The 27,937-nt window shown below is 38.5% G+C and overlaps 1 protein-coding gene across 1 annotated transcript in view; it reads right to left on the bottom strand.

The window, feature by feature from the left end:
• mtgo (miles to go) overlaps positions 1-27,937 on the bottom strand; it is a 994,590-nt gene that overhangs the window by 877,850 nt on the left and 88,803 nt on the right. The gene's annotated exons all lie outside the window — the stretch shown is intronic.

Raw genomic sequence — 27,937 nt, 5'->3', positions numbered from 1 at the left:
TGGATACCGTACAAATAAAAATAAATATATAAAAAATTTCTTCTCTTTTTATACCCTCCACCATATTATGGAGGGTATAATTAAATGTGTCATTCCGTTTGGGTGACGTAGGGGGTGGAAGATACCAAGGAACGGTCCTGACCGGCTTTAACATGACAAAGCTCAGGAATTATTTTGGTCCATCTTTCATCTCAAGTGGACACTGACATCCACGTGGGGTCACCTGGGGAACTGCCTTTAACACCCGTTAAAGGTAGTGAGCTAACATGTGCCGCGCTTTCACCCATAAGAACGTTAAAAACTTGGGTTTGGGTGTCGGGTTAGTAACCCTCCCCTACTATGAAAAAACGAAAGAAAAGAAAAACAAACCCCTCTAAAGTTGACGACCATGATCTACGAATCTGCACCTGGAAAGTACGCCCTCTTTATAGAGAAGGTGCAGTTTACGCATTGGCAGATATACTTGAAAAGTACAAGGCCGACATTACTGTCATACAGGAAATACGCTGGAACGGGAAAGGCGTTACACAACATCTAAAGGTGACGCACTGTATTATAGCTGCCATGATTGCGGATTTGCAGTTGGTCGGAAGTTAAAGTACAGTACACATTGTCAGTTTTGAATGACGATTTTTTGCAATGATCGATAACTGTCCAAACGTCCAGCAACCACAAAATATTTTGTGGTTGCATGATGAATGACAGTCTTCACAGTGAAACATCTGACAATGGTATAAGGCTGATAGGCTTCGCAGTGTCAAAAAACATAGTAGTTAACAGCACCAGATTTCAACATCTCGACATCCATAAGGGCACCTGGCTGTCTCCAGATCAGAAAACAAGAAATCCAATTGATCACGTTGTGATAGATGAAAGACATTCATCGAGCGTGTTGGATGTACGATCGTTCCGAGGTCAAACATAGACTCGGACCACTACCTTGTTGCAGCAAAGGTACGTACCGAATTAAACTTAGCAAACAAAGTGCGAGCAGACCAGCGTACGTAAAAATACTTTAAATAACATTTCCAATCGTTTCGTATTTTCCATAGGAACAATACAAAACGAAACATAACCCACGTTGACCGAACTCGCTGTTTAGTTTTGTTTTGTTTACATTCGTGAGTGCGAACCAAGCGAATAGTGAAAACTTCTCAATTCCACAACAACAGATAGAAAACAAAAAATTTCAAAACATATGAACGATTCAATGAACGAATGAATCGTTTGGTGGTTAAAAACATCAACTGTAGTATGTTCAGTATGTTGATGTTAGCGATAGGAGGGTTGTTAAGCAATCAAATGTGTGTGTGTATGAGTGTGTCGTTGATCATTTCGCACAGTAAATGTTTGCCAAAAATTCTTTTTGTTTGGGTGGAGAATGAGACATCTCGGCAAAGCATAGCCGAAGTAACATTTCAGCAATCGTACGGTTTCCATCTTTGTGGTTTTGTTTTGGTTGTGAGAATGAAACGATTCAGAGAGGCTGAAAAGCTTGTGCTTTGTGTGATTGGTACGGGAATCCTTTTGTTTCTTTCCGATCATTGGAGCAGACACAACATGGAAGTCGGACATAGATTAGCTGCAATCACAACAGATAACCACAGCATATTCCACTCTACTGGCCCAACTGCTTAATCAAAGCACTCCTCGTCCCGATAAAATATCAGGACAATGGCAAAACATTGCCTACTTGGATACCAGAGACCTCCACAAAGGAATCCATGTCGTGTCGTGCTGCAACGCGTAGCGCACGAGAGAGGTATCGTGAGAAAAGGATAGAGGAGAAACGCCTTTTCCGCAGGAAAAAGAGAGAGATGGAAAGCGGGAGTGTAAACAAATCGAGATGTACAGGAGGCAGAATGAAGTCTGAAAATTCTACCAAAGCGTCAAGCATCAAACTGATGGCTTTGGTACAGGCACATCCTCCTGTAGAGACCTGCAAGGTAATCTGGTAACAGATACAGATAGTGTGCTAAGGATATGGAAAGAGAATTTTTCCAAACTGTTAGTATCCAATAGTCCACGAAGATACCACAGATCCAATCCCAGAAGATGGTATTGAATGTAAACCGCCCGGCCAAGATGAGGTAAAAACAGCAATAGACCGGCCATAAGAAAGGAGATAAGACTTTATGCTCCAACTATAGGGGCATAAGTAGTCTCCTTATTGCATACAAGATAGTGTCAGGGATATTGTGCGAACGACTAAAGCCCAAGGTCGACGAAATAATTGGACCATACCAATGTGGCTTTAGACCTGGCAAGTCCACCATTGACCAGATATTTATCCTACGGCATATCCTGAAGAAGTCCCAAGAGATGCAGATCCGTGTTATCATCTTCTTACAAAAAAAGTGGATTTATGTTTTGATGTAGCCCCCTTTTATGGTACCCCCAGATTCACTAAATTTTTACTTCTTATCCCATATTTATTACCGGATTTAGCTATAACATGGTATATTAGGGTCTCCGGGGGTAGAACTCCTCCTTGCAAATATTTCTCATGATCTATATGGTAACATGGGGCGCCTTCGCCACGTTTTTATTCAATATGTTCTCATATCGACACCGTTAAAGTTTTTCCAAATATTATTTTTGGTACAAATATAAGCATATCTTCACTATAAGTTTTTATATATAAATGGTTATAATTTTGTTTTTAAAATATTATTTTTGAAAATTTACAAAATGTCTAAAAAGTGGCGAAGCCTCCCCACCCATGGGGCAGCTTCGCCATCCATATGGAACATTTTCCAACGGACTCAAAAGCTGTAATTTACCATACTTCTTCCTTAAATATCAACATTATGCAAAAAAGGAACATGTTTTCTATTGAATAATCAAAAATCATTCTAAAATTCACAAAAAGAACCAGATTTTAGTACTTAATTGAACTAGTTACCTTGAATTTAGATACAAAAATCATAATATTACTAAAACAAGATACGTTTAGGATAATTTGTGACTTTAACTTCACATTATAGTGTGGTATATCCATGGCATAAAGAATTAAGGATAAACATTACAAATTTCTAACATTAACCCACCACACCCCTATCATGGCGTAGGGGCCCCACCCCTTACATACTTCATAATATTAATATATTGACATTTGTAATTGATTTTTTCATGCGAATTATTGGGATTTATATCCTTCAGTAGTTGTCTTCTAACGGTACAAAATATATTTTTGATATCACAAAAGGTAAAGAAGATATCACAAAACATACCTACCATAATTATTTTTCCCAATACCCTGAAAACACAAAACAGCGTGCGTCCGCTATCAAACCTATGACTCAACTGGCAACTTTTGGGAGAAGATAGATCTTCATTAAACTCACGATTTTGCCTTTAACGGATTTTTTCTAGCACTTGTAGTTTGCGAGAAAATCAGCGCTGGCGTAGCGGCCCCAGTGGCGAAGGCGCCCCATGTTACCATATATATAAAAGAGTAAAGTGATGATGTGATCTACAACGCCCAGACGAAACGGCTAAAGCTACAATTCCCAAATTTTGGGTGAGGATTAGTCTTGGGGCGAAGGTGCTCGATAAGGCTGGGTTCTTGGAAATTCGTCCTACAAGGGTGCGAAAAGCACTAAAATGTACTAAAAATGGTCAAATTTGTGTGGGGGGCCGACTAGGAATCAACGCCCAGACGAAACGGCTGAAGCTAGAATTCCCAAATTTTGGGTGAGGATTAGTCTTGGGGCGAAGGTGCTCGATAAGGCTGGGTTTTTGGAAATTCGTCCTACAAGGGTGCGAAAAGCACTAAAATGTACTAAAAATGGTCAAATTTGTGTGGGGGGCCGACTAAGAATCAACGCCCAGGCGAAACGGCTGAAGCTAGAATTCCCAAATTTTGGGTGAGGATTAGTCTTGAGGCGAAGGTACTCGATAAGGCTGGGTTTTTGGAAATTCGTCCTACAAGGGTGCGAAAAGCACTAAAATGTACTAAAAATTGTCAAATTTGTGTGGGGGCCGACTAGGAATCAACGCCCAGACGAAACGGCTGGAGCTAGAATTCCCAAATTTTGGGTGAGGATTAGTTTTGGGGCGAAGGTACTCGATAAAGCTGGGTTTTTGGAAATTCGTCCTAAAAGGGCGCGAAAAGCACTAAAATATAATATATAGTTTTGGGGCGAAGGTACTCGATAAAGCTGGGTTTTTGGAAATTCGTCCTAAAAGGGCGCGAAAAGCACTAAAATATACTAAAAATTGTCAAATTTGTGTGGGGCGCCGACTAAGAATCAACGCCCAGACGAAACGGCTAAAGCTAGAATTCCCAAATTTTGGGTGAGGATTAGTCTTGGGGCGAAGGTGCTCGATAAGGCTGGGTTTTTGGAAATTCGTCCTACAAGGGTGCGAAAAGCACTAAAATGTACTAAAAATGGTCAAATTTGTGTGGGGGCCGACTGAGAATCAACGCCCAGACGAAACGGCTGAAGCTAGAATTCCCAAATTTTGGGTGAGGATTAGTCTTGGGGCGAAGGTGCTCGATAAGGCTGGGTTTTGGGAAATTCGTCCTACAAGGGTGCGAAAAGCACTAAAATGTACTCAAAATTTTCAAATTAGGTGCTCGATAAGGCTGTGTTTTTGGAAATTCGTACTGCAAGGGTGCGAAAAGCACTAACATGTACTAAAAATTTTCAAATTTGTGTAGCTGACCGCCTAATAATCAACGCCCAGACGAAACGGATGAAGCTAGAAACCTGAAATTTTGTGTGAGTGTTAGTCTTGGGGCGAAGGTGCTCGATAAGGCTGGGTTTTTGGAAATTCGTCCTACAAGGGTGCGAAAAGCACTAAAATGTACTAAAAATGGTCAAATTTGTGTGGGGGCCGACTGAGAATCAACGCCCAGACGAAACGGCTGAAGCTAGAATTCCCAAATTTTGGGTGAGGATTAGTCTTGGGGCGAAGGTGCTCGATAAGGCTGGGTTTTGGGAAATTCGTCCTACAAGGGTGCGAAAAGCACTAAAATGTACTCAAAATTTTCAAATTAGGTGCTCGATAAGGCTGTGTTTTTGGAAATTCGTACTGCAAGGGTGCGAAAAGCACTAACATGTACTAAAAATTTTCAAATTTGTGTAGCTGACCGCCTAATAATCAACGCCCAGACGAAACGGATGAAGCTAGAAACCTGAAATTTTGTGTGAGTGTTAGTCTTGGGGCGAAGGTGCTCGATAAGGCTGGGTTTTTGGAAATTTGTCCTACAAGGGTGCGAAAAGCACTAAAATGTACTAAAAATGGTAACATTTGTGTGGCTGACTGATTAATAATCAAAGCTCAGACGAAACGGCTGAAGCTAAAATCTTGAAAATTTGGGTGAGGGTTAGACTTGTGGCGAAGGTGCCCGATAAGGCTGGGTTTTTGGAATTTTGTCCTAGAAGGGTGCGAAAAGTACTAAAATGTACTAACAATGGTGCTTTTTGTATGGCTGACTGATAAATAATCAACGCTCAGACGAAACGGCTGAAGCTAAAATCTTGAAAATTTGGGTGAGGGTTAATCTTGGGGCGAAGGTGCTCGATAAGGCTAGGTTTTTGGAAATTCGTCCTAGAAGGATGCGAAAAGCACTAAAATGTACTAAAAATTTTCTCATTTGTGTGGCTGACCGCCTTATAATCAATGCCCAGACGAAACGGATGAAGCTAGAAGCTTGAAATTTTGAGTGTAGGTTGGTGTTGGTATGTAGGCGTGAGATAAGGCTCGTACCCTTCCAGTTCGGGTACGAAAAGTACTAAATATGGTACTCTTTGTATTAGGCAAACGGGAAAAGCTAGAATTCTGATATTTAGGATGAGGGTCACTGGTGGAGAGTTAGAGAGATGTACCAAAGGGTTTTTGGAATTTCGACCTAGAAGTGTACGAAAAGTACTAAAAGTTATAAAATTTAGTACCAGTTGTATATTTTGAACGGCTATAGCTAGAATCTTGAAATTTGGTATGGAAATAAAGGATGGGAGGTGGTGTTTATGAAAGGAAATTCGTTCTCATGTGTACGAAAAGTATTAAAGTGTACTAAATTTAGTACAATTTGGATTTGAGTGAACGGATAAAGCTGGAAACTTGAATTTTAAAATTAAGACTACTATTGAAGAGTAGGATTGAGATATGAGGGTTATTTTTGGAAATTCGCACTTATGTGTACGAAAAGTACTAAATTTGGTACAATTTGGATTTGGGTGAATGTATAGAGGTGGAATCCTGAAATTTTGAATTATTATTACTGTTAGAGTATAGGATTGAGGTAGTTTTGAAAATGTGTACTTATTCGTACTAAAAGTACTAAACGGTCGTGAATTTGGTACAATTTGGATTTGGGAGAATGGATATAGGTGGAATCCTGTAATTTGGAATCCAGATTACTGTTGGACTGTAGGATTGAGTTAATCTTGGAAATTCGTACCTATGGGTACGGAAAATACTAAATTTGGTACAATGGTACTAAATTTCGTACAATATAAATTTAGGTAAACGGACAGAGCTGGAATCTTGAAATATTGAATTAAGATTTCTATTGGGCTGTAGGATTGAACAAGTTGTGGAAGTTTGTACGAAAGTACTAAATGGTACTCAATTTGGATTTGGGTGCACGGATAGAGCTGGAATCCTGAAAACTGGAATTAAGGTTACTGATGGAGTGAAGGATTGAGGTAGTTTTGAAAATTCATACTTATGGGTACGGAAGGTACTAAATGTACTAAATTTGGTACAATTTGCATTTGGGTGAACAGATAGAGCTGGAATCCTGAAATTTATAATTAAAGTTACTTATGGGGTGTAAGATTGAGGTTGTTTTGGAAATTCGTACTTATGGGTACGGAAAGTACTAAATGGTACTAACCTTGGTATACTTTAGATTTGGGTGAACGAATAGAGCTGGAATCCTGAAATTTGGAATTAAGATTACTGTTGGACTGTAGGATTGAGTTAGTCTTGGAAATTCGTACTTATGTGTACGGAAAGTACTAAATTTGGTACAATTGAAATTTACGTGGACCGATAGAGCTGGAATCGTGAAATTTGGAATTATGGAGTGTAGGATTGAGGTAGTTTTGGAAATTCGTACTTATGGGTATGGAATGTACTAAATGGCACTTAATTTAGTACAATCTATATTTGGGTGAACGGATAGAGCAGGAATCCTGGAATTTCGAGTTAAGGTTATTGTTGGAGTGTAGGGTTAAGGAAGCTTTGGAAATTCGTACTTATGGGCACGGAATGTACTAAGTGGTACTAAATTGGTACAATTTATATTTGGGTGAACGGACAGAGCTGGAATCCTGAATTTTAGATTACTGTTGGAGTGTAGGACTGAGATAGTTTTGGAAGTTCATACTTATGGTTACGAAAAGTACTACATGGTACTTAATTTCGTACAATTTAGTTTTAGGTGGACGGATAGGGTAGTATACTGAAATTTGGAATTACTGTTGGAGACAGTTATTGAAATTCGTACTTTCATACGAAAAGCATTAATGGTATTATGAATAGAGATGGAATTCGGAAATTTGGTATTATAGACCCTCTTGATGTGTTGGGTTGAAATATGGATGTGGTTGTGTATATACTTACAAAATTACAAAATGGCACAGAATTTGGTTCAAACTATTATTGTGTAAATTAGTAGAGTTGACATTGTGAAATTCGATATTATGTGTACGTACTTATGTATACGAAAAATACTAAATTGCTGTTGGGATTATGTTTTGGATAAAAGGCAGTAGTTTTTTAACTTATACATATTATAGGTACTGAATTTGGTACCAGTTTGGCGTTGAAGGGATAAAGTGGAATTTCGAATTGTTGTTGAGGGATGGTGTTGGTGTTTAGATAAGAATTTTTTTTTTAAATGCATACAAATTCTGTGATTAGGCTTAGGGCTGGCTGACTTATTGAGAATACACAATGGTATGAAATTTGACGTTGGTGTAGCAATGAAGCTGGAATAATATAATTAGTGTGTGAAAAGTACAAAATTGCAATCAATTTGGTATTGGGCTAAGGAATAGGTATATTATCTATTTGACAGGTTCATTTTTAGAAGTGGTCGTACAATAAATGTACTAGGAGTATTAAGTAATACTAAATATTGAAGCAATGGTATTGGGTGAATCGATAATTGAAATTTGTTGTGAGGATCACTGTTGATATTGGATCAGAATGTTTATTAAAATCCACCTTTAAATGTATGAAAGGTTTCCACATGTAATACTATTGACATTGGGTGAACAAGTAGAGCTAAAACTGTAAGAAGCTAATGAGCTAAGGTTCTGGATTCTAAAAATTGTACTGAATAATGTTCTATTGTTTCTATATTAACACGAATTCGGTTTCTAAATAATGTAATAATTGTCTCATAAACATCCCTGACCGGGGAATCGATCGGTTTTCTACATTTTGATATCACAACTTCCAAAATTCGGACTGAAATTTAAAATGTAGGTCGCTGTTAAAGTGCAGACGTCTCTTTTTTTTTGAGATTCGAACAAAACATGTACGAACAGTACTTGAATCAAATTAAATATCAATTTAAATAGCTACAAGTACATAAAAATGTTCAGTGTTCACCATATTAAATGTTTATTTGAATATTATTTCTTTTCCGCATACGAAGGAGCGGGCATTTTGCTAGTAAGTCCATATTTGGATATAGCTAACATACAAATGCCCAGCTAAATTAGTATTAATTTCTAGCAAAATCCCATATTTTAAAAGTGCAGTAATCATAAGATTTGCGAATTTTTCGATTTGCGAATAGTTCGGCCAAGTTTACAAGATGCACTCTATGGAAAAAGCGCGTAAAACCAATAAAAACCCTAGAAAAAATATTTTTTTTTTAATTTATTGCTATATAACTATGTACCTCCTGACACAAAACTATTTTTGATAATTTAAATCACACCCCCCGCTATCAATTAAACATAATTTCAGTTTTAAACATATGTTCAGTTTTATTACGAATTTATTTAACATTTAAACAAATATGAAGACAATATTTAGCAACAATTTTTTTAAAATCTGATGCAGCAAAATTTCTTGTATTTGATAGTAAATAACTGAGTGAATATTTACAACAACAAAAATTAAAATAAAACACTGTAAAAACAAAATTTTTGTCAGCAAGGTATCTGTATTGATTTTGATGATGGTCGGATAATAATCAGGGATTGGAATGGGCAAAAACTTATTTCGAGAAAAGGTCAACGTTTTATTTCAAAGCCTCTATCTCTGTTTCTTGGCAAGGAAAGTAGAAAATGTCAATTTTACAACGATGTAAAGTAGGTTGTCGTAGGTGGTCAAATAGTCGATAATGCATCCCATTATCCGATTTTTTTTTTTTTGTAATCACGCTACAGGTCGCAATTTTGATCGGATCGTCATGATTTTTTTGGGAGTTGATGCGGGTCTCACAGTGGGAGACGCCTATTAAGTTTGGTGATGGTGGGATAATATTCAGTAGTCGGAATAAGTAAAAAGCTTATGTGGAGAAAAGTCAACGTTTACTTTTTTCATATAGGAATATCTCCGCTTCTGGAAGGAGTTTTACAAAAGTATGTTGGCGTAAGTGGGCAAACAACCGAGTTATCGCAAAAGTCAGTAATATATCCAATTTTTTCCATTTTTTGTAATCACGCTACAGGTAGAAATTTTGATCGGATAGTCACGAAATTTGGGGGTTGATGGGGGTCCCCACAGAGGAAGAAGCCTATTGATTTTGGTGATAGATTTATAATATTTAGGGGTCGGAATGGGGAAAAACTCATGTGGAGACAAATTCAAAGTTTAATTCTGTGTGAATATATCGGCTTCTAGTAGGAGTATTCCAACAGCAAAGCCTGTCAATGGAAGAAGAAAATATTATCTTTACATTGGAGTAAAATAGGTTGGCGATGGTCGTCAAACAAGGGAGATAACACAATAGTCGGTAATACATCCAAATCTTCCACTTTTTTTGTAATCACGCTACAGGTCGCAATTTTGATTGGATGGTCACGAAATTTTGGTTGCTTATGGGGGTCCCAGAGAGAAAGACGCATATTATGTTTGGCGGTAGTCGGATTTTATTCCCTAAAAGAAACGTTTACCTGTGAAAAGCTGATGCACAGGGTTAGTGATGTAGGGTATCACATGGTCGGCCCCGTCCCGACCTTTTCTCAGGAAAAATTTTTATCGTAGTAAAAATAGTAGCTTATTGTCTGGAACATATGGTTAGTTCCAGTACTGCAAGAATCTACTAATTTTTACTATTTGTTTCGATAATATAAAGAAAAAAAATTTTATCGTAGTAAAAAGTAGTAGCTTCTTGCAGGTTCTGGAACAGAGCAATAATATGTAAATTGTTATCGATAATTAATAGTCAAAACTACGATTATCACTTTGATATCGTCATCTTGTCAACAAATAATCGTTTCTTTTTGTTAAGGTGGTATACAACTTTTATCGACAGGTTATAATTTCTTTACGCTTGTACTTTTTACGCATATTTACCTTTTATCGATAATGTATCCCTTATCAATTCCATCATTTCATTATTTTAAGATTTTTGTTTTTGTTTTTTTTTTTTTTGTAAATTTATAACATTGTAAATTGTTATCGATAATTTATTATCAAAAAATCATATATCACTTTATTATCGTTCACATATTCTACGCAGTTATTGTTTACTTATGTACATTTTTATCGGTTATACTTTGTTTATTATTTTTATCGATAATTTATCGATGTAACCACACATTTTTACACATTCTTCTTAATTCACAAAAAAATTCAAACTTTCACTATTTAAAAAAATATATTTATTTATCGATACTATCGATACTTTAACTTTAAAAATATTCTCCACAATAATGCTATTTTTTCGATAACATAACTATGAGACTTTTTTACCGTTTACAATGTGCGTTATCTGACTCTCATAGAGTTCATCGTATTACTGCCGTGGAAAACAAAACTGAACACTTGTTGCTTGGCTTGCTTTGTATGGAAATTCTGTTACAGCTGACAATGGATACCGGAGACAAGAGGTGCGGTAGGATGTTTCATACAGCAGATGCAATGTAGAGCTCAAAACGTTATTGTCGTTCTTGTTGTTCTTGTCAGTAGTTGTTACTCAAATATCAAGTAGTAGTACTACGCGTTGCAACAAAGGACTTAGAAGATGTTGAAGACATCGAGGATGATGGTGACGATGATGATGATGACATTTTCATCAATAGCTTCGTCATCCTAGTAATGTGTAGTAATGCTAAAAACTGTAGGTGGTCACACAACACAGTTGTCATTAAATGTATTTAGCATAAAGTTTTACACATTATCAGTACAAATAATCATCGTCAGCGTCATCATCAACGTTGTAATCATCACGATGAGTCTGCACACACACACTATACTTGTTGGCAATATAGTCTGTGTTAGTTATAGCCTGGGTGCTTTACCACATCACCAGCACCAAAAACAACAACTAACAAATTAAGATAATACAATAATTAATACGTTGACTATCAGAACCCCACGCTCAAATCAACACGTCAAATAGCTATCAGAGGCACAATCTTACTTATACGTCAATTGCTGTCAATGATAGTTGGAGCATGACTGGCGGCTAGCTGGGGTGGCAACATAATTGCAAGGGCCACCGTTTAGGGTTGAGGATGTAATAATAGTAGCAACTACTCTATGGGTGGTACTCGACAACAGCAGGAACACAGCGTTGTTGTTGTTAAAATATTGGTCTGGATAGTTGATGGTGCTGGTGACTCTATTAAAATAATCGATTTATCATGGCTTGGTCTTACCCTTTCCTTTGGCACAATAACAAATTGTGGTTAATAGTGTGTACTGCAGCAACTTGTTGATTGGATTTTCACAGCCAGGAGGCAGAAGAGAGATAAGATTGCCTGTGGCTGGCGGCATTATTGCTGTCGCCAGCTTCTGTGTTCAATTTTCAAATAGGGTTAATAATTCCTCTGTCGATAATATTCTTTATCCTTGTTGGGTTCTTCTGATTATTATTGTCGTTGTTTTTGTAATTGATGTTGTTAACGACAGTGTTAGTATTGTGGCCAACAGACACACGGACACATTCACCATCAATATCACATTTATACCACTTAACAAAGTTCCCTCGCCGCTACAGCGAGGAAAGGTATGGAAAAAACACAGTTCAAGTAAGCCGATTATGTCGATGACGTAGCTACTACCACACCCCTAACCTCTGAACTCCCTCACCCCATCTTGTTTTAGTTAAATCACTGACGTTAGAACTTTTAATGTGTAAATCATAAAAAATTAACATTGACTTGTTGCTTTCTCTTGTCGTCATGTTTCGTTTTTTTTTTCTGCTTCTCCTTTATTTGTTAGAAATGTAACATCGGGTGGGTGTATTTCAACATCCGCATATTTTATAACTTCGCCCACGTTTCCTTCGTCCGTGAAGGACCACGTTCAAATATGCCACAGCTTTTGTAGTTTCATTTTGCTCTCCTCTTAGTTGACTTATTTTATGTCGTGACTTATTTCGTTTTGCATAATTTCACTTTGAAAAATTCTGGGCTTTGTTTGGGTGTGTGTGTGTCTCTCTGTCTGTCTGCTTGTTTGTTTTTCGCCTTTTGTATTGCCCTTGTATTGTTACATTTCCGTTTCCAACTTCGCTGTATCTATTTTTAGTTACAAATCCTTTTGCAAAGTGTGCTTGCATTTCATTAAGAAGTGTATTTTTAAGTTTATCGTTAACATATGGAGAATGAATAAGAATCAGAGCTAGTAAACACTGGAAAATTTAAGGTTGATTTCAAAATAAAGACTAGAGACCTCTTGAGATCTTCAACAGACAGAAAATAAATTAAGGTATTCAGTAACAGAAGACATTTTGAGCTATTCTATGGGCAGAAGACCTCATCTTGGGTATTCTATAATCGAAGAACCTATTTTAAGGATATATATCGATAGGAGACCTTATTTTGAGGTCGTCTATATACAGAACATCTTATTTTGAGATCTTCCATATACAGAAGACGCCACCTTTAGGTCTTCTATAGACAGAAAACCTCATCTTGAGGTATTCTATAAACAGATGACCTCATCTTGAGGTATTCTATAGACAGAAGACGTCACCTTTAGGTCTTCTATAGGCAGAAGACCTTATCTTGAGGTCTTCTATAGACAGAAGACGTCATCTTGAGGTCTTCTATAGACAGAAAACCTCATCTTGAGGCATTCTATAGGCAAAAAACCTATGTTGAGGATATCTATCGATATAAGACCTTATCGTCGGGATCTTCTATAGACTGAACACCTTATCTTAAGGTCTTCTACAGACAAAGACCTCATATTAAGGTCTTGTATAGACAAAGACCTCATCTTGAGGTCATCCATAGACAGAAGACCTCATCTTGAGGTCATCCATAGACAGAAGACCTCATCTTGAGGTATTCTATAGACAGAAGACGTCACATTTAGGTCTTCTATGGGCAGAAGACGTCACATTTAGGTCTTCTATGGGCAGAAGACCTCATCTTGAGGTCTTCTATAGGCAGAAGACTTTATCTTGAGGTCTTCTATAGACAGAAGACCTCATCTTGAGGTCTTCTATAGACAGATGACCACATCTTGAGGCCTTATATAGACCGAAGAACCTATCTTGAGGATATCTATCGATAGAAGACCGTATCTTCGGGGTCTTCTATAGACAGAAGACCTCATCTTGAGGATATCTATCGAGAGAAGACCTTATTTTCGGGGTCTTCTATAGACAGAACACCTCATCTTGAGGCCTTCTATAGGCCGAAGAATCTATCTTGAGGATATCTATCGATAGAAGGCCTTATCTTCGGGGTCTTCTATAGACAGAAGACCTCATCTTGAGGATATCTATCGAGAGAAGACCTTATTTTCGGGGTCTTCTATAGACAGAACACCTCATCTTAAGGTCTTCTGTAGACAGAAGACCTCATCTTGAGGTCTTCTATAGACAGAAGACGTCACCTTTAGGTCTTCTATGGGCAGAAGACCTCATCTTGAGGTCTTCTATAGGCAGAAGACCTTATCTTGAGGTCTTCTATAGACAGAAGACGTCACCTTGAGGTCTTCTATAGACAGAAAACCTCATCTTGAGGCCTTCTGTAGGCAAAAAAACCTATGTTGAGGATATCTATCGATAGAAGACCTTATCTTCGGGATCTTCTATAGACTGAACACCTTATCTTAAGGTCTTCTACAGACAAAGACCTCATATTAAGATCTTGTATAGACAAAGACCTCATCTTGAGGTCATCCATAGACAGAAGACCTCATCTTGAGGTATTCTATAGACAGAAGACGTCACCTTTAGGTCTTCTATGGGCAGAAGACCTCATCTTGAGGTCTTCTATAGGCAGAATACCTTATCTTGAGGTCTTCTATAGACAGAAGACGTCACCTTGAGGTCTTCTATAGACAGAAAACCTCATCTTGGGGCCTTCTGTAGGCAAAAAAACCTATGTTGAGGATATCTATCGATAGAAGACCTTATCTTCGGGATCTTCTATAGACTGAACACCTTATCTTAAGGTCTCCTACAGACAAAGACCTCATCTTAAGGTCTTCTATAGACAAAGACCTCATCTTAAGGTCTTCTATAGACAGAAGACCTCATCTTGAGGTCTTCTATAGACAGAAGATCTCATCTTGAGGTCTTCTATAGACAGAAGATCTCATCTTGAGGCCTTCTATATGCCGAAGAATCTATCTTGAGGATATCTATCGATAGAAGGCCTTGTCTTCGGGTCTTCTATAGACAGAAGACCTCAGCTTGAGTTCTTCTATAAACAGAAGACCTCAGCTTGAGTTCTTCTATAAACAGAAGACCTCAGCTTGAGTTCTTCTATAGACAGAAAACCTCATCTTGAGTTCTTCTATTGGCAGCAGCCCTCATCTTGAGGTCTCCTATAGGCAGCAGACCTCATCTTGAGGTCTCCTATAGGCAGCAGACCTCATCTTGAGGTCTTCTATAAGCAGAGGAGGATATCTACCGAGAGAAGACCTTATTTTCGGGGTCTTCTATATACTGAAACCTCATCTTAAGGTCTTCTATAGGTGGAAGACCACATCTTAAGGTCTTCTGTAGACAGAAGATCTCGTCTTGATGTCATCTACAGACAGAACACCTCATCTTGAGGTCTTCTCTAGACAGAAGACCCCATCTTTGGGTCTCCCATAGGACCTCATCTTGAGGTCTTCTATAGACAGATGATCTCATCTTGAGGCCTTCTATAGACCGAAGAACCTGTCTTGAGGATATCTATCTATAGAAGGCCGTATCTTCGGGGTCTTCTATAGACAGAAGACCTCATCTTGAGTTCTTCTATGGACAGAAGACCTCATATTGAGGATATCTATCGATAGAAAGCTTCATCTTCGGGGTCTTCTATAGGCAGAAGACCTCATCTTGAGGCCTTCTATAGACAGAAGATCTCATCTTGAGTTCTTCTATAGAAGGAAGACCTCATCTTGGAGCCTTCTATAGGACCTCATCTTGAGGACTTCTATAGACAGATGACCTCATCTTGAGGCCTTCTATAAACCGAAGAACCTATCTTGAGGATATCTATCGATAGAAGGCCGTATTTTCGGGGTCTTCTATAGACAGAAGACCTCGTCTTGAGTTCTTCTATGGACAGAAGACCTCATCTTGAGGATATCTATCAATAGAAAGCTTTATCTTCGGGGTCTTCTATAGACAGAAGACCTCATCTTGAGGCCTTCTATAGGCCGAAGAATCTATCTTGAGGATATCTATCGATAGAAGGCCTTATCTTCGGGGTCTTCTATAGACAGAAGACCTCATCTTGAGAGAAGACCTTATTTTCGGGGTCTTCTATAGACTGAACACCTCATCTTAAGGTCTTCTGTAGACAAAGACCTCATCTTTAGGTCTTCTGTAGACAAAGACCTCATCTTAAGGTCTTCTGTAGACAAAGACCTCATCTTAAGGTCTTCTATAGACAAAGACCTCATCTTAAGGTCTTCTATAGACAGAAGACCTCATCTTGAGGTCTTCTATAGACAGATGACCTCATCTTGAGGTATTCTATAGACAGAAGACGTCACCTTTAGGTCTTCTATGGGCAGAAGACCTCATCTTGAGGTCTTCTATAGGCAGAAGACTTTATCTTGAGGTCTTCTGTAGACAGAAGACGTCACCTGGAGGTCTTCTATAGACAGAAATCCTCATCTTGAGGCCTTCTGTAGGAAAAAAACCTATGTTTAGGATATCTATCGATAGAAGACCTTATCTTCGGGATCTTCTATAGACTGAACACCTTATCTTAAGGTCTTCTACAGACAAAGACCTCATCTTGAGGTCATCCATAGACAGAAGACCTCATCTTGAGGTCTTCTATAGACAGAAGATCTCATCTCGAGGTCTTCTATAGACAGAAGACCTCATCTTGAGGCCTTCTTTAGACCGAAGAACCTACCTTGAGGATATCTATTGATAGAAGGCCGTATCTTCGGGGTCTTCTATAGACAGAAGACCTAATCTCGAGTTCTTCTATGGACAGAAGACCGCATCTTGAGGATATCTATTGATAGAAAGCTTTATCTTCGGGGTCTTCTATAGACAGAAGACCACATCTTGAGGCCTTCTATATGCCGAAGAATCTATCTTGAGGATATCTATCGATAGAAGGCCTTATCTTCGGGGTCTTCTATAGACAGAAGACCTCAGCTTGAGTTCTTCTATAAACAGAAGACCTCAGCTTGAGTTCTTCTATAAACAGAAGACCTCAGCTTGAGTTCTTCTATTGGCAGCAGCCCTCATCTTGAGGTCTTCTATAGGCACCAGACCTCATCTTGAGGATATCTACCGAGAGAAGACCTTATTTTCGGGGTCTTCTATATACTGAACACCTCATCTTAAGGTCTTCTATAGGTAGAAGACCTCATCTTAAGGTCTTTTGTAGACAGAAGATCTCGTCTTGATGTCATCTACAGACAGAAGACCTCATCTTGAGTTCTTCTATGGACAGAAGACCTTATCTTGAGGATATCTATCGATAGAAAGCTTCATCTTCAGGGTCTTCTATAGACAGAAGACCTCATCTTGAGGCCTTCTATAGGCCGAAGAATCTATCTTGGGGATATCTATCGATAGAAGGCCTTATCTTCGGGGTCTTCTATAGACAGAAGACCTCATCTTGAGGTCTACTATAGATAGAAGACCTCAGCTTGAGTTCTTCTATGGACAGAAGACCTCATCTTGAGGATATCTATCGATAGAAAGCTTCATCTTCGGGGTCTTCTATAGACAGAAGACCTCATCTTGAGGTCTTCTGTAGACCAAAGAACCTATCATGAGGATACCTATTGATAAAAGCCCTTATCTTCGGGGTCTTCTGTATACTGAACACCTTATCTTGTTGCCTTCTTTAGACAGAATACCTCATCTCGAGGTCTTCTATTGGCAGCAGACCTCATCTTGAGATCTTCTATAAGCAGAAGACCTCATCTTGAGGTCTTCTCTAGGCAGAAGACCCCATCTTGGGGTCTCCTATAGGCAGAAAACATCATCTTGAGGTCTTCTATAGGCAGAATACCTTATCTTGAGGTATTCTATAGACAGAAGACCTCATCTTGATGTCGCCTATAGACAGAAGATCTCATCTTGAGGTCTTCGATATTCAGAATACCTCATCATGAGGTATTCTATAGACTGAAGAACCTACCTTGAGGATATCTATCGATAGAAGACCTTATTTTCGGGGTCTTCTATAGACTTAACACCTCATCTTAAGGTCTTCTATAGGCAGAAGACCTCATATTGAGGTCTTCTATAAGCAGAAGACCTTATCTTGAGGTCTTCTCTAGGCAGATGACCCCGTCTTGGGGTATCCTATAGGCAGATTGCATCATCTTGAGGTTTTCTATAGGCAGAATACCTCATCTTGAGGTATTCTACAGACAGAAGATCTCATCTTGAGGTCATCTATATTCAGAATACCTCATCTTGAGGTATTTTATAGACCGAACCTTCCTTGAGGATATCTATCGATAAAAGACCTTATTTTTGGGGTCTTCTATAGACTTAACACCACATCTTAAGGTCTTCTATAGGCAGAAGACCTCATGTTAAGGTCTTCTGTATACAGAAGACCTCATCATGGGGTCTTCTATAGGCAGAAGACCTCATCTTGAGGTCTTCTATAGACAGACGACCTCATCTGGATGTCTTCTGTAGACCGAAGAACCTATCTTAAGAATATCTCTCGATAGAAGACCTTCTTTTTAGGCCGTCTATAGACAGAAGACCTCATCTTGAGGCAGACGACCTCTTCTTGAAGTCTTCTGTAGACCGAAGAACCTACCTTAAGAATATCTATCGATAGAAGACCTTATTTTGAGGTCTTTTATAGACAGAAGACCTCATATTGAAATCTTTTGTAAACAGAAGACCTTTTGAAATCTTCTACACATAGAAGACATCTTGAGGTCTTCTGTAGGCAGAAGACAGCTTGAAATCACCTATAGGCAGAAAACCTCTTTAAGTCATTCTCGAGACAAGACTCCTTGAGGTCTTCCATTTACTGAAGACTTCTTGTGGTCTTCTATAAACAGGTCTTGTATACACTGAAGAGCCCTTGAGGTCTTCTATTCACAATAGACCTCATGATATCTTCTATGGACGGATGACCTGTTGAGGTCTTCTATAAACACGCCTATGTTGCTTCTATCTATAAAAAAGTCTTCCGACATCTTATTATCATTTAAGGACATAACCCCTATTGAGGTCTACTATATTGAGACAGAAACCCTCTTGAGATCTTCTGTACACAGAATGCCTCTTGAGGTCTTGAAGAAATCGTTGAATAAACGAACTAAAACCTCAAAATTCTTAGCAAAGCTTTACAGAGGTCAATTGACACCTATCACCCAATTTCTGTTTCCCAAAAAACATAAATGTTACTCGTGTAACCATTGCATTGTTTTCCTGGCTTACCTCAATCGAGATAACATAACCACAGGGACACTGAACATAAACTTAATTAAAAGTACAACAATAAAATATCCATACGAAATGATATTCATATGCGGAATATGAAATAAAACCCCATTTATCACTAAACCAAAAAAAGGCAAAATAAAATGCTTTTGGACCGTAACAATGCTCGAAGATAAAATGTGAGACACTAGACTATAAAACAAACATACAAATTAAAAGCATACAATGCCGCAAAACAAAATAGCAATAACAATAACAACAACAACAACGACGGCAATAAGAAAAGCAACAGAACGAAAATGGGGTTAACGAAAATCGAGCTGCGGAAAACGGTGAAAATTTAATTAATCCACATAGCATAATTTGAACATGGGTTTAAATTAAAAATTACAAACATGGATGGAAGGATGTGGACATTTGTGTGTGAACACAAATAAATAAGACTAATAATAGAACCCCTATTTTTAACGAGTACCCGAAGTCACTAAGTAGGTTGCTCGCAATGTGTATTAACCTATTTAGTTTTTAGCCAAGGAGATAAAAATATAAAGATGACACACATGAGATGGACTCTAGGGATCCATACCTGAGGCAGGTACACGTGTTATTTACTAAGTAGCTGACCCATTACAGAACATTTGTTCCATAAGCCGAACTACGAAAAGATATCCATTTCTCTCTGTTTGTTGCATCGCCTTCTGGAATATAGCGCCTTTTCATCTCGTCATCCACTTGTTTGCTCCATTGAAGCCTTGGCCTTCCAATTCTGCGTGCACCTCCCGTATTTATACGACTTTTTAGGGGGGTCATCATCGCTCATTCTTATGGCATGGCCTACCCAACGCAATCCTTGTATCTCGATACGTTTAACTATACTGATGCCGTGGTTCATACGACGTCGATATTCACCGTCAACGGTCCGTAGATCTTTCGAAGAATTTTTCTCTCAAACACACCAAACTTTGCCTTGTCTGCCTGCGCAAGTACCCAGGCTTTGGAACCATACATTAGCACGGGTATTATCAATGATTTGTAAAGCGTTGTTTTTGTTTGACGAGATGTTTTTTAAACTGCTTTCTCAGACCGAAGTACCATCTGTTGGCCAACACTATTCTTCTTCGTATTTCACAACTGATGTTGTTGGTTGTGCTTACGGCGGTGCCGAGGTAGACAAAGTGTTTTACTACTCAAAATTATAGGAACCAACGTAAACAGTTGGCCCGATCTCTATGGACGCATTGCGCGTCGACACCATCAACTTGGTCTTCTCGCCGTTCACCGTCAGACCTACTTTAGCAGATTCCCTTTCGACTTTTGCAAAGGTGTTAGTTACTTCATTTACCGATCGACCCATGATGTCAATGTAGTTGGCATAAACAAGTAACATATGGCTGTTCGTGTATATTGTTCCACTTCTTTTGCCCTTCCCGTCTCCTATGACCATCTCCAGCAGGATGTTGAAAAGATCACACGACAGGTCATCTCCTTGTCTGAAAGCTCTTTTGGTAATAAACTCTTCGGAAAGGTTCTTTCCTATTTTAACAGAGGACCGAGTATCAGTTAATGTCATTCTACAAAGCCAAATGAGCTTTGCAGGAATACCAAAATCAGACATGACTTCTAACACCTTTGAACGTGTAGGGCTGTCGAAGTCTGCTTTATAATAGACGAAAAGATGGAAGGTGGCGACCTGCATTTCTTATGTCGTTTCCAGGATTTGTCTCAAGGTAAATATCTGGTCAATGGTGGACTTGCCTGGTCTAAAGCCGCACTGATAGGGTCCAATAATTTCTCTCGCAGAATATGCCAAATACTATCTTATATGCAATAGGGAGCAGACTTATGCCCCTGTAATTGGGGCACACAGTCTTATCTCCCTTCTTGTGGACTGGACATAGGATGCTCACGTTCCAATCGTCGGGTACTCGTTCTTCCTGCCAGATGGTGCTAACTAGCTGATGCATACACCTTATCAGCGTGTCGCCTCCGGTTTTGAACAGCTCGGCTGGCAAGCCATCGGCTCCTGCTGCTTTATTATTCTTCAGCCGGTTTATTGCTGTCTTTACCTCATCCTGGCTGGGCGGTATACATTCAATACATCTTCTGGGATTGGATCTGTGGTATCTTCGTCGTCATCGCTACTATCGGATACCAACAGTTGGAAAAATGTTCTTTCCATAACCTGAGCACACTATCTGTATCAGTTACCAAATTACCTTGCCGGTCTCTACAGGAGGATACGCATGTACCAAAGCCATCAGTTTAATGTTTTAGTCTTTGGTGGTACTTTCGGACTTCATTCTGGCTACTGTACATCTCAGTTTTTTCACACTCACGCCTTTCCATTTCTCTCTATTTTCCTGCGGAAAAGACGTTTCTCCTCTCTCCTTTTCTCCCGATACCTCTCTCGTGCGCTACGCGTTGCTCCTGATTGTAGAGTAGCCCTATTAGCCGTCTTGTGTCTGTTCGTACGTTTAACCGGGTAGGTACCTTTGCTGCAACAAGGTGGTGGTTCGAGTCTATGTTTGTACCTCCGACCGTACGAATGTATATCCAACACGCTCGATGAATGTCTTCCATCTATCACAACGTGATCAATTTGATTTCATGTTCTTTGATCTGGAGACAGCTGGGTGCACTTATTAATATCGAGATGCTTAAATCTGGTACTGCTAATTAACATGTTTTTTTCCGCTGCAAAGTCTGTCACCCTCATTCCATTGATAGATGTTTCACTGTGAGACTGAGACTGAATTCCTCAACTGTTGGTCTAAAGATATTCTCCTTTCCAGCTTTGGCATTAAAATCACCTATACTAATTTTAATGTCATGGGCAGAACAACGGTCGTATGTTTCTTCTAAGCGCTAGTAGAATATATCTTTGGTCTGTTCGTCCTTCTCTTCAGTGGGAGCATGAGTGCAAATAAAGCTGATGTTGTGAAGCTGGAGCTGCTGGGGTGAGGCTGGAGCTGCTAGGGTAAAGCTGGAGACTAGATGTTTTAACCTCCGACCAACTACAAATCTGCAACCAAACTCATGCTATATGTCATGACAGCTATAATACAGTGCGCCACCTTTAGGTGTTGCTGTGACGACTTTCCTGTATGGCAGTAATATAGGCCTTTGTTTTGCAAGTACATCTGCCAGTGCGTAAACCGCACCTTCTCTGTAAAAAGTGCGAACTTTCCAGGTGCAGATTCGCAGATCAGGATCCTTAAAACATTGTGGAGGTCGTTAAATTTAGAGGGGTTTTTTCTTTGTTTTTCATAGTAGAATGCTTTTTTCTAGTGGTGGGTTACTAACCCAACGCCCAAATCCAAGCTTTTATCGTTCTTCTGCGTGAACGCGCGGCACGTGTTAGCTCACTACCTTTAACGGGTGTTAAAGGCAGCTCCCCAGGTGACACTACGGTGAGGTCAATGTCCACTTGAGATGAAAGAGGGACCCAGATAAGTCCTAGAATTTTCCATGTTAATGCCGATCAGGACCGTTTTTTATACCCTCAGCATTTATGCTAACGAGGGTATATAAAGAAAAGACAAAATTTTTTAGTTTTCCATAAAAAAAAAAAAAAATTAAAAAATTTTTTTTAAGCTACATGAAAGATTTTTGGTACATAGATTGGGAAAAAAATCCCATTCTTAAATCTGTTCGAGATACTAATTTTGGTTGTTGCGCGCAAAAGTTATGGCGGTTTCAATTCTGATAAAAAGAAAAAAATCTTTAAAAGACTCTAATCATTATATTGAGAAACTCTCTTAATTAGGGACTCCCTACATACTATACGTTCACTGAGGTCCCATTACTTTAGTGAAAAAGTTGTAAATTTTCGCGGAAATTAGGAAAGCATTCAAAACAATTGGTAGTTTACAACTTGTTCTAATAAAATTCAAGCTTCTTATGCATTTGAAAAATATATAAAAAATATGTACGTAATCTAAACATCGCGAAGATTCAAATGAAACCAAAACTATACAATTCCGTTTAGCGGTTTGCATATTATAGCAAAAAACAAAAAATATATTGAGGAAATTTATAAAATTTTTGTAAAAGAAAATATTTATTAAAATTCATTTTGTGAGTTAGTTGAATAAAATGTAAGAAAAATAGGTCGGAGTTTTTCTTCTATTTTAGTTAAATTTCACGCAATAAATCATATTTTTTATTCTAATCACTTCTCGAAAACACGCTAACATCTAGCAGAAGATATGGATATCTTTCAAATAAATGTTGGGTTCCTTTAAATGGGGTATAATCTTGAAATAAAATTGTATCGCGTAATGTTCATTTTGAAATGCGTGTAAATCGCGAAATCCTCAAAATCACTTGATGCGCATGCGGTTTACCAATACAGCGAATTCTTCTCTTTTAATTTGTACACATTTGCCAGGATTTACTTTGGCCGCTAAGATGTAGCATCGTCTGCAGTTTAGTGTGCAACAAACTGTATAACGCTTATATTTTGCACAAAGTGCATACACTTTTTATGCGCATCCGATTTCACTATCAACCGTGAAAAAATACATCGATCTAAACATATTTCAATAAAATCCATCAAGAACCGTGGATGTAGCATCACACAGTATTTTTTGGATAAATCGGATACAGCTCCCATGCCACTAAATTTTTCAAACCGCTGTTTTCGCACAAACGCGAGTGATGATTCACTTTCTTCAATGAAATGGAAACGATCCACATAAAACGCGAATTAGTCAGCGATATTTTGAAAAACATTTTTCGCAAATTTTTCAATTTTTGCAGTATCCATTTCCGCCGTTCTAGTAGATGGATTTTTACGATCTGTGATTCATATGATCGGGATCGTCGAAAAACTAAAATATCGCGGGGTACCAGCACACTCAAAACGATATTGTAAATACTGTACCCAAAAAATAGGTTTTTTAGAAAAAATATCGCACTAAATGTTGGCCTTTGGCAGTAGATTACTCTGCTGCTGTGTGGGCTACATACTCAATATACATATCAGATTATGCGAAATCGCGAGTTCTTTAATCCTATAATTGGTTTTTCGAAATATCCGAATGCGCGTCCCAGTTACATAAAAAATACAAAAACCACCTGAAATCCGGCTTCAAAATGTCAGCATCCATAAAAGGTGGATGCAGTGGAAATTTTGGAAAGTGATACATTAGAAGTGTAATCTTCATTTTGTATTCTCCAACTTTTACTTTGGACAGATGTCCGTCATTTGAATGTTTTAATCAGAAATCGAATAGCAATGTAAAAAACCTGTTTAGATTCAACGGGGTTTTACCTATGGTTTTTCCTTTACGCGGTCCTAACTACCACGTAAATTAAATAGTTTTGCTAAATTTTTGAGCTTTGTACAAAAACATCTAAATTAATCCAGCAATAGTCATAGTTACTGGCAAACTACAAAAGTTCGCGTATTATAAAAGTGCAAACCTTGGCTTCATGGAAACTAAAAAATTTTGACTTTTCCTCATATACTAGGGTGGGGCGATTTGAACACCACCACGGGCGCCTGGATTTTCTGATTATTGGGATTGTACTGAGCAAAAAAGTCCACTAGACCATATGTCTACGGTGAAAATCGAGCCCCGGATTTTGACTTGAAGTTTTTTTCAAGGTTTTTTGAATATTTTGGCATATATGTAACAGCCAAACCACTGAGATTTTCGATCCAACACAAAGACAAAAATTGTAGCCAAGACTATAATTAAGAACTCTCTAGTACATAGCGAAAGCATTGGAACGCTCCTTCAGGCAGTTATGGCCCCGCGAATGTGCACATTTTTCGGAAAATATCGATAAATTACACTGTGCTACAAAATTTGACTCAAAGTCAGTGGGTGGAAATTTCTTTTTTGAGATGAAAGCCCATGGTGAGTGTACTAAGAACGCAAAACGAAATTTTCAGGATAAGTCAAGTTTCTGAATTATGGTTTGGCCAAAATATCCTTGAATAAAATTTCAAATCAAAATCCGGGGGCTCGATTTTCACCGTAGACATATGGTCTAGTGGACTTTTTTGCTCAGTACAATCCCAAGAATCAGAAACTCCAGGCGCCCACTATCACTTTTTTCCTTCCATACAAATCGCCCCGGCCTAGTATATATACTTTCATAAGGGCAAAATGTGCCTCATCGAAATAATGGTTTTAGACCCCAAGTATGTTTGGATGAAATCCGTTTCAGACAATTTGGAGTCGATTTAGCAATGTCCGTCTGTCTGGCTGGTGCGCACGACAACTCGAACGGATTAACCGATTTGTTCCAAAATTTGGCCTTCGTAATATTTTGTCTAAACTTAGTTTAAGTTCGAAGATGGGCCATATCGGTCAATTCCTTCAGGTATTTCCCCCACAAAAGTTCGAATATGTTCGGAAAATTTGTGCGCACGATAACTCTTGAAGGAAATAACCGATTTGTTCCATACTTAGATGAGGTTCCAATATGGACTCTATCGGTTTATTCCTTCGGGTACCTCCCACACAAAATTTCGGAAAAGTTCAGTTTAGGATCAACTCACGGATCGCACGATAAATCTTGAAAGGAGTAATCGATTTGGTCCATACTTTGCGAATCGTAAAATTTCTACCAGACTTAGATGAAGTTCCAAATATGGACTTTATCGGTCCACTCCTTCGTGTAACTCGCACACAAAAATTTCGGATGAGTTCACTTTAAGACCTGCTCTCGGATCGCTTTGATTTTTGTTGAAGCAACTCGCATTCGCTGCTTGAAAAAGGACGGTAAAAGTTTTTCTTAGGGCAAGTCCACACTTCTTGAGAAAACAGCCCGAAAGGTGTAGAAACCCCGTATGTCACCATATGTAGTGGCTGGAGAGGACGAAAACTTTCGGACTGATCAACCGATTTGGTCCAAAATTTGGCCTTCAGCATATTTTTTTCCTAACTTAGTTTCAGTTCGAAAATTGGCAATACCGGTTCCCAACTTCCGGTACTTCCACCCAATATGTAAAAAATGTCATTAAAATGGTATGCACGATATCTCTTGAACGGGGCAACCATTTTGGACCAATCTTTGGATCTCCTAATATTTTGTTCAAATTTAATTTAACTTCTAAAATGGCACATATCGCACCTCTCCTTAGTGTTCTTGCCCAAAAAAGTTCAACATTTGTGTCTAAGTGCAGGTTATGGTCTGTTCGAAGATCCTATGGAAACGTATACCGATGCTGTTCTTTGTGGTCCTCTTTACAGCGATATTTTGTTTTCTGTGGACAAGTCCATGCTTCCTGGCATACTGGCCCAAACTGAAATGACTAGTGAGCGCGATATCTATCGAAAAGATATGACACCAAAAAAAAAAGATCCACTTCCATAATGGACTATGTAGGCCCATTTCTTTAAGTACCTCCTCCGCAACATTTTTGAACTTTAATTCTAATCCACATTTTTGTCGGTTCATACGCCCATAATTTTGAAGTTTTTTTGGGAAAAAAGTGTTTCAATTTACACAGGCTGAGGGTATATCTCTGTCGGCAAAGCCGACTTTTATTTTTTTACTTGCTATCCCCTACGTCATCTTAAAGCCGATCAGGATCGTTGCTTGGTATCTTCTTGTATAATGGCACGAAAATTATTGAACCAAAAATATGACCCCCCTAAAGGATCGCCTACCGTTATCCTATACTATGATCAAATGTTTTAAAACCCCCGTCCGAAATTGAATTTTATTCGTGCAGACGATGTTGATTACATCTGTCAGTGGAACAATCTACGAATATACGCTGAAATATTCGAAAACTTATTTCTTCACATACGAAAATGTTATTATTTTTTGATAAGAAGGACGATATTCGAAATCGAAGGTTTTCCTGCCACAAACTGAGCGACGAATGTTTCAATTCATTCTCGTTTTCAATTCATTCTCGTGTGTCATTCTCGAATAAATTATCCTCAAAACTATCTAGAAACATTCGATAACGATATCGTGTTCGATAGCACTGGTATGGTGGGAATACATATTTAAAAGTTTTGAAAATGTATTGGTAAAAAAGGTTTGAATTTTTGCTATAGTCTGCCCAAAACTGTCGTACCCGGGTAAGGGTATTTTTCTATCGACAAAGCCGACTGATTCGATTGATTTTTAATTGTTCCAAGGGAAGGTTAGTAACACAAAGCCTCAAGTTTTTAGCGTCCAATGGAACCTCACCAAGCTTAGAGGTGACATTACGGCAAGGTCCACTGGAGATAAAAGAGGAACCAATATAAATTCTAGACTTCGTTATGCTTAATACATAGGAACCATCCTAGTATCTATCATCCTCAACGTCACCTTGTCATTCAAAACAAGATATCCTTTATAATAAAAAAAAAACAATTTTAGCCGAACATGAACTAGCTTTCCAAGAGATTAGCTGTCATCCGGAAAAAATGCTCGTCTTAACGTCCTCAGAACACAACTGCAATTTTAATATTTTATTCCAATGCTGTTGCTTTGCTATTTGAACGTGACTGGCTATCAGAATTCATTCGATGAAATGACGACCAACATGGAGAGAGAGAGAGAAAGAGAGCCAGGATAAAGATAGAACATTAAGCTACAAAAACCAAACTTTCCTGCACACCGCAAAAATGATGCCAATGCATGCACCTGCTGAACATTGAATGTTCAATGTGGGAATCGTGCAGCAACAAGTTATTTCTAGTATTTTTCATCCATTCATGCTTCATTCGTTTGAGTGGTCAGACAGACAGACAGACAAACAGGCAGCTAGTCTGTTTTGTATGCATTTTCCGTATTTATTACCTGTTATTTATATTTGCTGTTGTTTGTTGTGTTGCTGCTGCTGCAGCATGTGTCATTGGTTGGCCTTCCAGGCAATTTCACTTAAATAGAGTATAATTCTCTATTCTATGTGTGTATGTGAGGGTGTGTGTGACTTTGTGTCAGTGGTTGCTGTTGGTTTGTGGCGGTGTTATCCTTGTTCCCTGGAAG

This window comes from Musca autumnalis, unplaced genomic scaffold (assembly GCF_047663935.1).
Source record: "Musca autumnalis isolate F117 unplaced genomic scaffold, ASM4766393v1 scaffold_2, whole genome shotgun sequence".
In the NCBI taxonomy this organism is placed as follows: Eukaryota; Metazoa; Arthropoda; class Insecta; order Diptera; family Muscidae; genus Musca; species Musca autumnalis.
Note: the sequence above shows the minus strand (reverse complement) of the source record. Positions and strands in the feature narration are given on the sequence as shown.